Genomic DNA, 14572 nt, shown 5'->3' with positions numbered 1-14572 from the left:
CATTATTGATATTAAAATAGAGCTTACATATTAAGAGATGGGAAGAAAATGACAGACTAGTATCTCAGCCTGCACCACTGATTTAAGGATATTAAGTTCATGTTACACTGTTGCTTTTCCTTAGAGCTTAACACTCCAGAAATGACCATGTTTTCCCTTTCTTTGTCCACCTTCCAAGACTGTCTGAGCCACAGTTAGAGAAAAACTTTCTCATCTTTGTATTTGTCTGAGATTGTTGTGCCATAAATTATGCATCCATTTGCATTGAAGCAATTATATGGACTATAAATGGCAAGCTACTTTCAGGTCCTCCAACATTAACTTCATCTCAGGAGACTTGTACATGGGGTCAGCCCTGTGTCTTTATGGATGATCCCTGAGTGTTTTTGATGGTAAAAATTATGAGCAGTATGATTAACTGTAGCTGGAAACCCAGCCCTTCTGGGTATAAGCTATTCCTTTAACTGACATATCTCCTTTATTTCAATTTAAGGTAATACAATATTAATTTAATAAACATATTTTCTGAATATTTAAATGCATTAAATGTAAGTCCTCAAAAGCCTTATAAGATGATATACACATACTTAAAATTATTTTTAATATTTAATGTTTTGCCAAGGAATTGTAAAGAACAAATTTTCATAGCAAAAAGAAGGGGCTTTGTTTTCCCCCCAGGTTGTATATTCTATAAATGTTGCTTGATGATTATTTGATTATGTATTTTTTAATGTTTTTATAGGGATGGCAGTGGCTAGTGAACTAGACATCAATGTTTCAACTCCTTTTGTCATTTTCCCCTTGCAGTTCCCAGTTGCAAAATGAAAGTTCCCAATTCCAAGCAGCATAGCAATTGTAGTCTCATCAGTATCTTCCATATTGTGCATCTCATATAAAAGAATATGGACCTGCAAGACAGCTAATAAAAGAGCTTAATCAATTTATTTTAGACTTTTGAAAACAAGACAAAAAGGGAATTTTCCTAATTTTTCACCTTTGCAGTTCCACTACCTTTACTGATTATTTTTATTGCTTTTTGAAATCATGTAACAAATTTACAATTGTTAACATTTATAATATTACACACTTGAAATTGCTTAAAATAGTCCTGGTAGATATTCTGTTTGTGGGTCTGGAACGGAAAGGGCATTGTTGAACAAATAAATAAATAAAAAACCATTTCAACTGTCACAATTTAAGACCTCACTGACCCTGCACCATAAGAGGAGGAATTTAATGAGAACTTGTGTGGGTACTGGCCCTTGGAATGTTTGCTTTGAAATGTAAATCTACTTTCACTAATTTAGGTTAGTGAAAAGGCTTCAACTTTTTAATTTTAAATTCTGTTCTTTAAATAATTACAAACACACCATAGGAGAAAATTGAGTGAAGAATAAATAAAATGATGATTATTCCCATTTACTAAGTTGTTTATACCAATATTTCTTTATTCTACCCTAAATTGTCTCCATGCCCTGCAATGATGTAGTATGAGAGGCTGAGAAGTCAAGTAAGAAACTATCATTCATCCCTTCATTATTTCCTTTGTAAGTGAGAGTCATCCAATACAAGAACAAATGAATTAGTCAGAAATCTCACTGCAGAATAGAATACATGGTACTAACTTTTCTTGATTTATTTTTTCCCCCTTGAGGACTCGTGTCCAACTCCTAAGTGCTCATTTCCTATTGCCATGTGACATATGGAATGGTGACAATGACAATAACCTTTGTTCTCCAAGAAAACATAAATAAAAGCAGTAGTAAAGAAAAAAAACAACAACCTGAAAAGGTAGTAAAAGAGAGAGCAAGTATAATTAATGTGTTTATGAACTTATGAGGAAGAAAAAGAATATTATTATGAGGAAAAGAAAGAATATTATACCAAATACTCCAAAACACATTTTAGACATGGAAAATTGAACCTAAATAATGTAAACAGGTAAAGCAAATTATAAATTATATGGCAGATATAAAATTATAAAATCAAAGCACTACTGTTTTAGAGATTAGATGATTAGGTGGCTCCTATAATGTTTTAGATAGCATAACTATAACAACAATTTTGAGATTAAATACATATATTTATTATAACCAACATAATTATTTCAAATACATGTTTTTTTTAAATTAACTTTTAAATCTGTATGATGTTCATATACAAACATCATACAGGTTTAAAAGTTTATTTTCTATAGGAAATAATATTCCTAGTTCTTTTTCTCATAGGAAAATGTGCTATTATAACAGCTAGAAGGAATACAATCAAAAGTGGTTTCTGTATTGTTTGAACTGTAATACAAATGCCTTTTTACTCACGGGCAGACAAACTAGTAACTGGGCTTCGATAGTGCGCTACTCAATACCACATGCTGTTAAAACCCTATCTGAACAGACCTTTCCAGAAATGTAGTATAGTGGCTACTGTAGTGCCCCATTACTTTAGAAGGTTTAGCTTGGTGACTTAATATTGGTTTCTAAACTTTTTTATCCCTGGATAACTCAAGAGGCTCATTTTCTACCCACACCTTTTGTGCTACTATCTTGCAGAGAGCTCTATCTGCAGGTCTCAGCTAGCTGACTAGAAAAACTGACTAATGCCACAGGGCACTCCTTTGAACAGAAAATTTCTGTTGTTACATAGTTGAAGAGAAGTTTATTTCTCTTTGTTGTTCCTCCCCAATTACATACATAGTCTAACATTATGAGGATGAAGTCTCTTTTTCGGAACATTAGACCATCTATCCTGACCTAAATCATGGGATATTGAGAGTTCAGAGTCTGCCATGTACCGGTACTCAAGTGAGCTTATGCTTATAAGGCCCCCCCTGTCCCAACCCAATATATCCTACTCTCTACATTTACTTTGTGGCAGACATAGTATGTCTCTGACTTATTGCATCACAATCTGAAAAACTGAAATAAGTCTTAAAGCTGGAAACCAAATACACCCATGCAACTCCAGGCAGAAAACCTAGGAGGCATATGTAATAGAGAGCTTTACTATTTTTGTAGAGTGTAATGAAATCATCTTTGATATTAAAATGTTTTGGAAATGCAATAAAATGCATAACATTAAGTGGCTGATAAGTGTTGAATTGATTTTACCATCTGTCCTTCCTCAACCTTCTGATTTTTTCCCCCTGGATTTCTGTAGTGCTCAATGCTATAGATAAGCAGTTTTCTGGGGAAATCTTGGATCTTTTTGAGGAAAAATAGCATTGAAATTTGATAAATAATTAACAAAAACTTGGAAGCAATCAGTCAATTAATCATTGAGTATATGCCAAGTGGACTATACTATGATTAGCATCAAGTAAAATAAAGTAAGAAATATAAGAATATAAGGTATAGTCTTGGACCTTTAGAAGTTTACAACAAAGTGAAGTGGTAAGTCATATATATCTAAAAATGATAACACATGTTTGAATATTTGTTTATTTAATTGATAGTAATAAGTACAAGATCAAAGTGTATAAATAGTAATATTAACTTGAGAATTAGTTAAAACATTTAATTATAAATATTAATATACATACTTAGTTGAATAATCCACAATACTGACGCCAGCTATGATTTCTGAAATATTGTCAAAATCAATACACTTTTTGCAAGTTAGATTTTCTTTCCAATCATCTGTCATAATTTGTAATAAAGTATGAGAAAAGTCTAATGCCACTTACAAAATGCTAGAATATGTTATGTGCATTCTAGTTTTAGGAATAGCATATTTCTTAATAACAAAGCTCAGTGAGTTTAATTAATTCTCAAACCAATTCCTTTTATTGTACAAAATTGCACTTATCATCTTGATGCCAAAAAAACCCCCAAACATATAAAATGCTACTGTCTTTAAAAAAAATTTTACATACAGGCAATAAGAGGTCCATAATATGACCCAGAAATACAATTAAGCTTTCTGGTGGATGTTTAAAAATCAATTCAGAATAGTGTATGGTGAATTATTTGGATGCTTTAGAAAGTCTATGTTATTCAAGGACCTGAGATGATAAAAGTCATCTCAATTATATATATTCTCAAAAATGGAATAAATGCACAGTGAATGTTTAGGTAAAGAAAGCTCTGTGGATATAGAAGTTTGAAGCATACTGGAATACAATTTTCCCACTTTCATATTTCCATTGCTTCCTAATGCGTCTTCCCCAAGCTCAATAACACTTAGTTTGATCTTAATTAGGTCATTATCTCAAAAAGCAATTGACTTAATAGCATAAATGACCAATGCTTTTAAATACTTTATAGTTATGTATGTGTTTGTGTGTGTGTAGATTAGTAGATGTCTTTCTCTCCATCTTTCTTCCCTCCCTCCCTTCCTTCCTTTTTCCTCCCTCCTCCCTTCCATCCTTCCCTCCCTCCCTTTTTTTCTTTCCTCTTTCCTTTCTTTCTAATATACATATATAGCTTTTGGAATGATGTGGACAGGAAACCTTCTAGTAACTTAAGTATGCTAAGCTTGAGGCATTCCTCCCCTCCTCTCCCATTTCATTACCTCTCACAATAAATATAGAATACATAACTTCAAGAATATTTAGCACTTTGCTCCCTTATCTATTTCTACTTTCTTCTTTTGTAAGATATAAGTTTCTTTTGGGAAAAAATTACAGATTAGTAAGGAAATGTGCAGGCTTCTATATATTCAAATGGATAAAACTAAAGGACCATGGAAAAATATACCCATTAGTACTACAATGCATTTTATTTTTAGAACATAGGAACACACATATAGTGAAGTAGTAAGATGTAACACATACAGACAAAAATCTTATTAAAATAACAATTTCTACATGGTAATGCTCTCTCAATTTTATGCACTCTAGATAATATATTCCATGTTTTTTAATACCATCACTATTGTATTTAGTCTTTTTATGATAACAAGTACCTGCTTATTATTATAAATAGAAGAATAAAAACTACTTAGAAATAAAATCATCCACAAAAGAGAAAACTAGAAACATATCTATTGACAATAAATATATTTATGCACACACACACACACACACACTCCATATCCTTATTATCAAATTGAAATAATATTTTTTTATCCTTTATATTCAGTTTGGGCTTTTCTATAAATTTACTTGCACTTTGTTTTAAGGAAAACAGTTTTATGCAAGTAAAATGTTCCCATTCTGTTCTCCATTCAAATCAATCATGCTTGTTTTCATTGATCATATCTTTTTAATTTTCTTGGAATTAAACATATTTATTAAAACATTCTGCTTTAGATTATTAATTCAATTTTCCAGAATGATTAATGCTTTTCTTTATCATCTCAGTTACAAATTTAATTCTGCTATTGCTATTTTAGTTTCCTTGCAATAGCTCAGTATCTCACCCAAGTCTTTTCTCATCCCTGCTGCTCTTTATATTTTCCATTTATCATAAAATATTTTCCCATAAGACTTTCTCTTTCTGGTTCTCTGTGGCTATGTGGTCTTGTATTGTACTGATATATTTTCTATGTATCTCTCCTGGATTTTATAGTAAATAATTTATGGCAGTGTGCTTTTCCTTTGAAACATCAAGAAAGCATTTCATTTTCTCTGGTGTGTGTGTGTGTGTGTGTGTGTGTGTGTGTGTGTGAACATGTGTGCACATACCTGTATGTGTGTACTTATAAGTGATGCCTATCATATTTTACTTATACTTATTATCAAAGGACAATGCTACCACTACCAAGAATTTCCTCCCTTTTAGCCTTTGTGGGCAGCTAACATAAGAAAATTCCAAACTTATAGGATACTAGAGTCCCAGTGTATGAAGTTTATGCACTAGGAAGGGTGTCCCTCAGCTCAGCCATCACCCTTTCCAATCTGGGGCCTCTTGAGGAATTGGGACTAAATGGGCAGTTGGACATCTCTCTCATAATCCAGGACTGCTGGCTCCCAACTGCTTGTCTGCCTCTGCCTGATTGCCCCTAACCGCTTCTGCCTGTGAGCGTTATCACCCTCTAACCACTCCACTGCCAGACTGATCAATGCCTAACTGATCCCCAGCTGACCCAATTGCTCCTAATTGCCCTCCCCTGCCAATCTCGTTGCCCTTAACTGTCCTCCCCTGCTGGCTTGGTCACTCCTAACTGCACTCCCTTGCCAACTGGTCAGTCTGGTCGTCCCTAAGAGTCCTCCCTTGCTGGTTTGGTCACTCTTAATTGTCCTCCCCTGCGAACTTGATCATCCCCAACTGCCCTCCCCTGTAGGTCTGGTTCCCCCAACTTCCCTCCTCTGTTGGCCCGGTCACCCCTAACTGCCCTCTTGCTGGCCTAATTGCCTACAACTACCCTCCCCTGCAGCCCTGTCTCCCCAACCACCCTCCCCTGCAGGCCTGGATCTTCCCCAACTGCCCTCCCTTGCTGGCCTGGTCTCCTCCAACTGCCCTCCTCTACCAGCCTGGTCACCCCAACTGCCTTCCTCTGCTGGCTTGGTCACCCCTAACTATCCACAATTTCCTTCCCCTGCTGGACATCTTGTGGCAGCCATCTTGTGTCCACATGGGAACATCAATCTTTGACCACATGGGGGCGGCCATCTTGTATTTTGGAGTGATGGTCAATTTGCATATAACTAATTTATATAGATAGGATAACCCTTGCAATCTGATTATAAATCAATACCAGATGTCAAAAATAAAATTCCTTAAACTACCACACTTTGTGAACAGAAATAAAGTATTGTTATAGTATATTTGTTTGCAGTACAAAGGAAAACAATAGTTTTTTGTTTTTTTCATTTATAATACAGACTAGAGATCTGGTGCATGAAATCTGTGCACTGAGGGAAGGTTCTTCAGCCTGAGCTGCACCTGCTCACAGTCTGGGACCCCTCGCTCCTTACAAGCCATCAGCTCGCTGCTCCTTACTTCTGCCACGAAGGGAGGAGAGGCTCCAATCATTGCTGCTGTGCTCACCAGCCATAAGCCCGGCTTCTGGCTGAGTGTCTGCCCCCTGGAGATCAGTGCATATCATAGTGACCCGTCATTCTGTTCATTACACTAGAACAGTCACTTAGGCTTTTATTCTATACATATAAAAATTCCATATATGTGCTTATATTCAACACATATTTCTTTCTTAATTTAAATGTCTACAACCTACCTTTATTCTCTTAGTGGACTCCTTGTGTGAAATTATTGTCTGCCTCAATGAAATAACTGGACAGAAAATTTAAATTGTGTGTGAGTGTGTGTGTGAGTGTGTGTATGTGTGTGTGTGTGTGTGTGTGTGTGTGTGTGTGGGTATGGGTGTGGGTGTGTTTAGTAATGCAATTAAAATCAGGTTCAGCTGCCTCCCACAGGTGCTGGTGAGAAGAAAAGAGGTTTATTAAACTGCCTGCTACCTGAGAAGATAGGGGATTCTTATCCCAAAGTCCATCTTAATATCTCAGTGTAGGCATGAGTTTTTATCAGGAAGGAAAAGGAAAGCTGCATTCACACTTTTGGTAACATGGATGTGAACAAGCATCATTATTTTTCTCTTGTATCAAAATTTATTGCCTTTTGGTATCAATTGTGTGTGAATCCTGTCCCGAACATAAACAAATATATATGATTTCCTCAAACATCTGACTTCATTAATATATCAATCTACAAATATCAAATGCTTGCTCTTTTAAAAAGTCTGTCAGGCCGAAATCGGTTTGGCTCAATGGACAGAGCGTCAGCTTGGGGACTCAAGGGACCCGAGTTTGATTCCGGTCAGGGGCATGTACCTTGGTTGCGGGCATATCCCCAGTAGGGGGTGTGCAAGAGGCAGCTGATCGATGACTCTCCCACATCGATGTTTCTAACCCTCTATCTCTCTCCCTTCCTCTCTGTATAAAATCAATGAAATATATTAATAAATAAATAAATAAATAAATAAAATTAAATAAAATAAAAAATAAAAAGTCTGTCAGGCTCTGAACTCTGTGTTGGAAGCTAATATACTTCACAATTTAGTCTTTGTTTAAAGTAAATTAACATAGAATTAACATAAATTTACATGTGAATAAAAAGCATGGTTCTTAAGGCAATGTATAAAACAGAATAATTGAAGTAAAATAAGACCTATATTTAATTTATTATCTTGTCACCTTCTTATGGTAGTAGAACTCTAGGTAAATCACCATTTGTGTAAATGATGCATGTAAGGAGGATATGATATCAGATCTTGAGATTACGGATGAAAAAGCAATAAGAAAGCCAGGGGATGTTCACTCCTGGTGCTACTCTATAGGGTTCTCTCACGGCACAATCTTGGGCAGGACAATCAGTTCAAGTCTCAGATAGCTAAATGTTAGCCCAATGATACTGTCCTTACCAACTTCACTAAAGTGTTGTGAATTTTAAGTAATGCCTTGGAAATATTTTGCAACATGTAAAAATGATACAGAAATAACATTGTGACTATTGCAAATACAAAATATAATTAATCTAAGGATATAATATTTTAATTTCAATTATTTTTAAAAATTTATGTGATGTTTGCATTTAATGTTTATGAGCTGTCAAAGAAAAAGCACACCAGGCCCTATTGAAAATGGCAAGGAAGATTTTATTTAAGACTAATGCAATAGGGCTCAAGATTATTGCAATAGGGGAGATTAAGTTCAGCTTGCTGAAACAAAAGACAGGAGGACTTTTAAACACTGGAGCAAGCTGATGGGAAAACACTGAAGGACACTGGGGAGGAGAGGTTGATCAATGAGATTAGGCCATCTGTGTTTGCTAATTGGTGCTTATGGAAAAAGTTAGACATCTGCCCTTCCACCGAGACAGGGAGACAGGGGTCCTATCTTTCTAGATGATTGCATTGCAAAGAGATGGCTTCCAGGTCCTGGGAAAAAGACATCTTTGGCTTATATAGATTTACATCTCAAATTGTAGAGAGAGAATTTACAATTGGCATATATTCTAAGAAAAGTATACTAAGAAAATGGAGGTCAGGGGCCTTTTGGAAGAAAGAAGCTGGACTAGAGTTCAGTCATGGTGAGGGTAATGTTTAGGCTTTTTTTTGGTCAACTTTAAAAAATATGCCATGTGTCTTTTGTTTAATTATGCTAGAGAAAGTGCTCAGGAAGAACTAACTATCTAAATGAACTTGTCTCTATCAACATTTTTTTAATTAGATGAATTAAGCTTTACTTTTGTAAGTAGAAAGTGTTTTTGCCAAAATTATATATTTAAAAGTCAAAAGAAGTCTGCAGTATTTCAGTAAATTGACCTGTTCAGATTCCAGACTCCGTGTGGTTTACCCAGAATACACAGAATTGTTACTACCTGTATAAATTCTTTATCTTTATATGTTTTAAAATAAGGCTACCAAAATGGAGAAATCAATTCTGACAGAATTTTGAGAAATTTGGCATATTCACTAAATTTTATATTACTCTTTCACAAGCACACACATACTTTTTTATTTTGTTTACTACCTTTCTATTGTTAATTTAGTTTCCTCAGTTATAACCAAAGTAATGTTAAATTCACTTTGTGTCATTTCAGCTACTCCTGTATGTCCTTTATGTTTGTTGTGTTTACTCCCTTCCAATACCATTGAAGAAATTTTTAAGCTAAGAAAGACCATTACAAGGAATATCTTCCTTGATCATAGCAATTTGATGTGGAGTCATTCTCTGTGCAGATCGAAAGAGGAAAGTGAATTGGAATGTTTCAGTCTGTGATACAGCGCACTGCCTCTGCTCCCCTGCAGGTCTGTTTTCAAAGGCAGCCAGGAGATTGAGGCACCTCACACCAATTCCATTTAGGGGTCCATTTAGGAGACTTGCTCACTCGAAAATGAGAATTGACTACCAAAGGCAATGGGTCACCTGTGAAATGGTCAATACTTCCTGCAGTAAGTGAGGTGTTAGTTTGACAGAAGAACTTGACATATGAGTGCTTTATATTGCCTTTTGATTTTTATTTTGTTTTGTTTTTCCAGTCATCTCAGATACAATCTAACCAATTTGGACAAACATAACATATACTACAACTTCTATAGAAATGCAGATAGGAAAAAATGTAAAAAAAAATTCTGTAAAATGTTGGGCACTTATTGTGGACTCAGGATACAATGATCTATAATAATAAAAGAGTAATATGCTAATTAGACCAGATGTTTTCTATAAGTCCTTCCTGATAAAGTTGAGGTGAAGGAGAGCCATCCCAGTCACGGGTGCCTGCAGGCACCCCTAGGGGAAGCCAATTGGGGTCCTGGGTGCTGGAGGGAAGCCAGTGCTTGCAGCTAGGAGAAGAAAGGCCTATTCTTGCATTAATTTTTGTGCATCAGGCCTCTAGTATATTATCAAAGCAAAGTAGAGAAAGATCAGTGATTATTTTTATGAGACAAATACAATTTTAAAACTACTTTGTGTGAAGACTAAACACTTTCTGCTTTTTCTGTCATTCTTATAACCCTAAAGAAAACAAAAATACATTATTAACATGCTTTAGAAAGAAATATTTTAATGCAATGATTATTTTCTAAGAGCAAAAAATATATACATATTCTTCCGAGATGTAGACTCTCCTCTTCTATTTCTGAAATGTTTAAAATAAGTTTTTCAGAGATGCCTAGAGAAAAGACTCTGATTGCCTCTCTCCTTAATTCTCTGCTTGAAGCAAATTAGGGTAATGGGTAGCACAATTTTGATCCGTGCTGCTGTGCCCTTTTATAGACAAAATTTTCAGGACATTTTGTATTTGCTTGCATGAAGATTTTTTAAAAAATTGTCCATCATTTTAGACAAACCACGGACTTATATTAACAAAGTTCACCTCTTAATAAATTAAAAAAACATATTTGTGTAGTAAAATCCAAATGAAGACTCTTTCATTAGCATGTTTACTCTAGTTAACTGACATGCATAATAAAGTCTACAGAAGTGATTTTTAAAAAAATACTTTATTTATATAATAAAGGATAGTTTAAAGAGATAGTTAGCTATCAAATCTTTTTTCTCCTTTCTTTGTGTTGCTATAATCAAACTAAGATAGACTATATTATGAAATAATCAGACTAAATTATCAGACTAATAAAGACTATATCTTGTAAATTCAGACATCTGAATGGAGCAATGTGTAATATCTAAAATTGCCAGAAGCCAATTCCAGTATGTCAGCAGGGCTGAATCATTTGGAGAATGCCTAAAGGGCATTTCCCCAAACTTGAAAAGGATACATAAATTGATTGTTTAATGCCAGATGGCTCAGGGCATCTTAATATACATGTTGTTGCCTCCTCCTGGTCAAACACCTGAACAGCTGGAGGTAACTCCACCTATCTGACAATGGATTTGTGAAGGAAACCCTAGCCTTTGATGTATATATCTCCACCTTGCCTCAGGACAAATTGTGTTAATAAGAAGCAAGGGGTCCTAAAACAAGGAGAACTTAGTTCCTTTAGCTAAGTCTTCTCTGACTCCCAATAATGTTTTTCAAAATTATGTTTCATCTCTGGGCTCTTATTTAATTTATGCACAGCCCTTCTCCAGATTGCTGAACCCTTCTAGATGCTGGATCAAGACCACAAGAGTTACAAAATGATTATATAATGGATTGAAACTGAAGTCCAAAACAGTGTGGACACACAACTAGATCCTCCAGTTAAGGGGAATAAGATTCTGTTAGGGTTATTTAAAATCATAATTATCAAGTCACTACATTACAGTCTTAATTATTTGGTGCCATAGAGAGGCAACCCTTCCCCCCACCACCACACACACAAAAGCAACACTACAGTTTCTAATAGTTTTTAATGACTTATGGAGTTTGAATATTTACAGTATCATGTGTGTTTTTGTAAGTTTGTTATTTAAGTTGCACATGTAAGTTAAAATACATCAGTTGTGAAATATAAAAATAAAACAAATACTTTGAAATCACTAATCAAACTCAAAATGAAGATATTCATTATCAATATCATAAAGCTATCTATGTATTTCTCCCACAGTCCACACATCTGTTGTTTTTAAGAATAACCAATATTCTGAATTTTATGATTGTCAGCATTGCTATTTTAATGTTTTATTGTTTATGTATTTCTATGTAATATATCATTTTATTTTGCTTGCTTATAAGCTTTATAAATACTGTTTTTACTTATTTTAGGCTTTACAGATTTGCTTCTACTAGAGCCATCATATTGCTGAGATTTATCCACTTTATTTAATGCATTAATAGGTTATTCATTTTTATTGCTGCAAAATATACCATTGTGTGACTATTACAAAATTTATTTATTCATTTACTTCTCAATACAGGGTTTCTGCAAAATGGTATCACTGTGACACTAGACTTAAATGTTTACCTTTTATGTTAACTCAAATGATTACTCTAACAAATGTTGCAATTGTGAATATAACTGTGCCCATTATAGTGTATATTATCATACATTATATAGTATATGTATTCTATTGTACATATCTCCCTGTAAAATTGTTTAATCACAGGATATAATCATACTCAAAATTATAAAATAATGATGAACTATTTTTAGAGCATTAGTAATTCATTCTCACTTAAAGATATAATAACAACTATTGGAATTCCATTTTCAGCAATATGACAAAATAAGCTGAGCAGGGTTCCCAAAAAACTAACTGAAAATACTAAACAAGAATATGTTTAAAAATTTTAAGAGAATTAAGTAACTGACAAGATACTTATGGCATTGATACTTTATGCCTTGTGTTAATTAAAATGAATATAATAACAATTGTACATTTCATACAGATAAAGAACTTTATTTTTTAAATTTACCTTTATTACTCGAAGTATGACAGGTGCAAAACACTTCAAGCCTCCTTACAATAATCAAATAGTTTATATTATATAATATCTCTAATGCAGATTTTCTCTTAGAGAAGAAGTGATAATCCACATTATGTATCTGTGAGCAATGTATTATAAGATAGCAAAATAATGATGATGGTGAAGTTTAAAAATAATCTAGCAGCAAAGAAAACAATAACAGGGAAAAATAAAACCAAGCAATGGGAGAAAATATTTTCAAATTATATATATATATATATATATATATATATATACACACACACACACACACACATAATGGAATTAACCTATGAAATTTACAAGGAATTCTTATAAATAAATAGTAAAAAAAAAATAGTTAAAAAATTGGCAAAGGATCTGAATAGGTGTTTCTGAAAAGACATACAACAGGTGCATGAAAAGATGCTTAGCATCCTTACTCAAAAAGTTAATACATGCAAATCAAAACCACAATAAGACATCACCACATATATCTTAGGATAACCATTATAAAGAAAGATGTGCTGGTGTTGATGAAGAGACATTGGGTGCCTTGGGCACTATTGGTGGGAATGTAAAATGGTGCTGCCACTTTGGAAAACGCTATGGCGATTTCTTAAAAAAAAAATGTAAAGACACCAATCTGCATTCAAGTGTACAGGTATCACCCATTTGTGGAAGAGCAAGAGGAAAAAACGACCCCCAAGTGTTCTGTAATTTAATGTCATCCAGAAATGATGATTTTAAATTATCAAAAGAATTACATGCAAATGTATGGCCCAGGAAGGATATTTTTGGCAAGTCTTTATAATATTTAAACAATACCTGCCATGAACCTAGCCTGCTGACAAAATGGTTGTACTCATTTTCATCCTGTCTCTACATTGCCAGTTACAGACTATTATCGAGGGCAGCCATAAGTTTCTGTGTAAAGTTCTCTGCAAGTTAATGGACCTTTTCTTCCAAAATAAAACACAATAAACCTTGAGGGCTTAGAAACCCATTTAGGAGAACTAAATGTAAAGAGCATTTTAAGTATAGATTGAACCACTTTTCTTACTTCATCCTAAGTAACAGGAGCCCAGGATTACACAATGATAAAACAAATGGTGATTATCTCAACGCAAGGTTGCCCTAAAGCAAATGTTAGTGTTGCCCATAACTGTGTCTTTAAATTCAGAAGCAGGAACAAAAGAAATAAGGTATAAATTAATACCTACATTCAAGAATAAATGATAATATTTTTAAACGAATAGGAGATTGCTTCTGTGTGGCTTCCAAATGCACCTATCCCTCTATCTAGTGCTACATTTATTTTCTACAGGCATCTAAAACTGGCTTCAAGGACTACCTTCTCCTTACTGGTCCTGGTCTTTTTGCTACTCTATATTATACACTATTCCTAAGAAACTCTGTCCCTACCTCACCATGTCCCATATTAAACACAAGCAGATTATACTCATTCTTTCACATAGAGGCCAGTGACACCAAAGTAAAGTACAACCATCATTTTAAGATAATTTTAAACACAAGAATGTATGTGTGGCCAGAAATAAGGCTCACATAACTTTAAAACTTAAAGTACTAAATGTAACCATTAAGTTTAAGTAGGGGCATACATATGTTGGCTATGTGGCACATGATGAGTCTGAAAGGGGTACATTTCTCTCCCTCACAGGATTTTTAAATGTTCCTTTCTCTCTCATACACACACACACACAAAAAAAAATTTAAATTATGTCAGGGTTTCAAACAAATAAGGAAGATGGGAGAAATATAGAACCATAATTATAAAACCCAGG

This window comes from Pipistrellus kuhlii, unplaced genomic scaffold (assembly GCF_014108245.1).
Source record: "Pipistrellus kuhlii isolate mPipKuh1 unplaced genomic scaffold, mPipKuh1.p scaffold_m20_p_5, whole genome shotgun sequence".
Taxonomy (NCBI): Eukaryota; Metazoa; Chordata; class Mammalia; order Chiroptera; family Vespertilionidae; genus Pipistrellus; species Pipistrellus kuhlii.
This window is presented reverse-complemented; position numbering follows the sequence as displayed.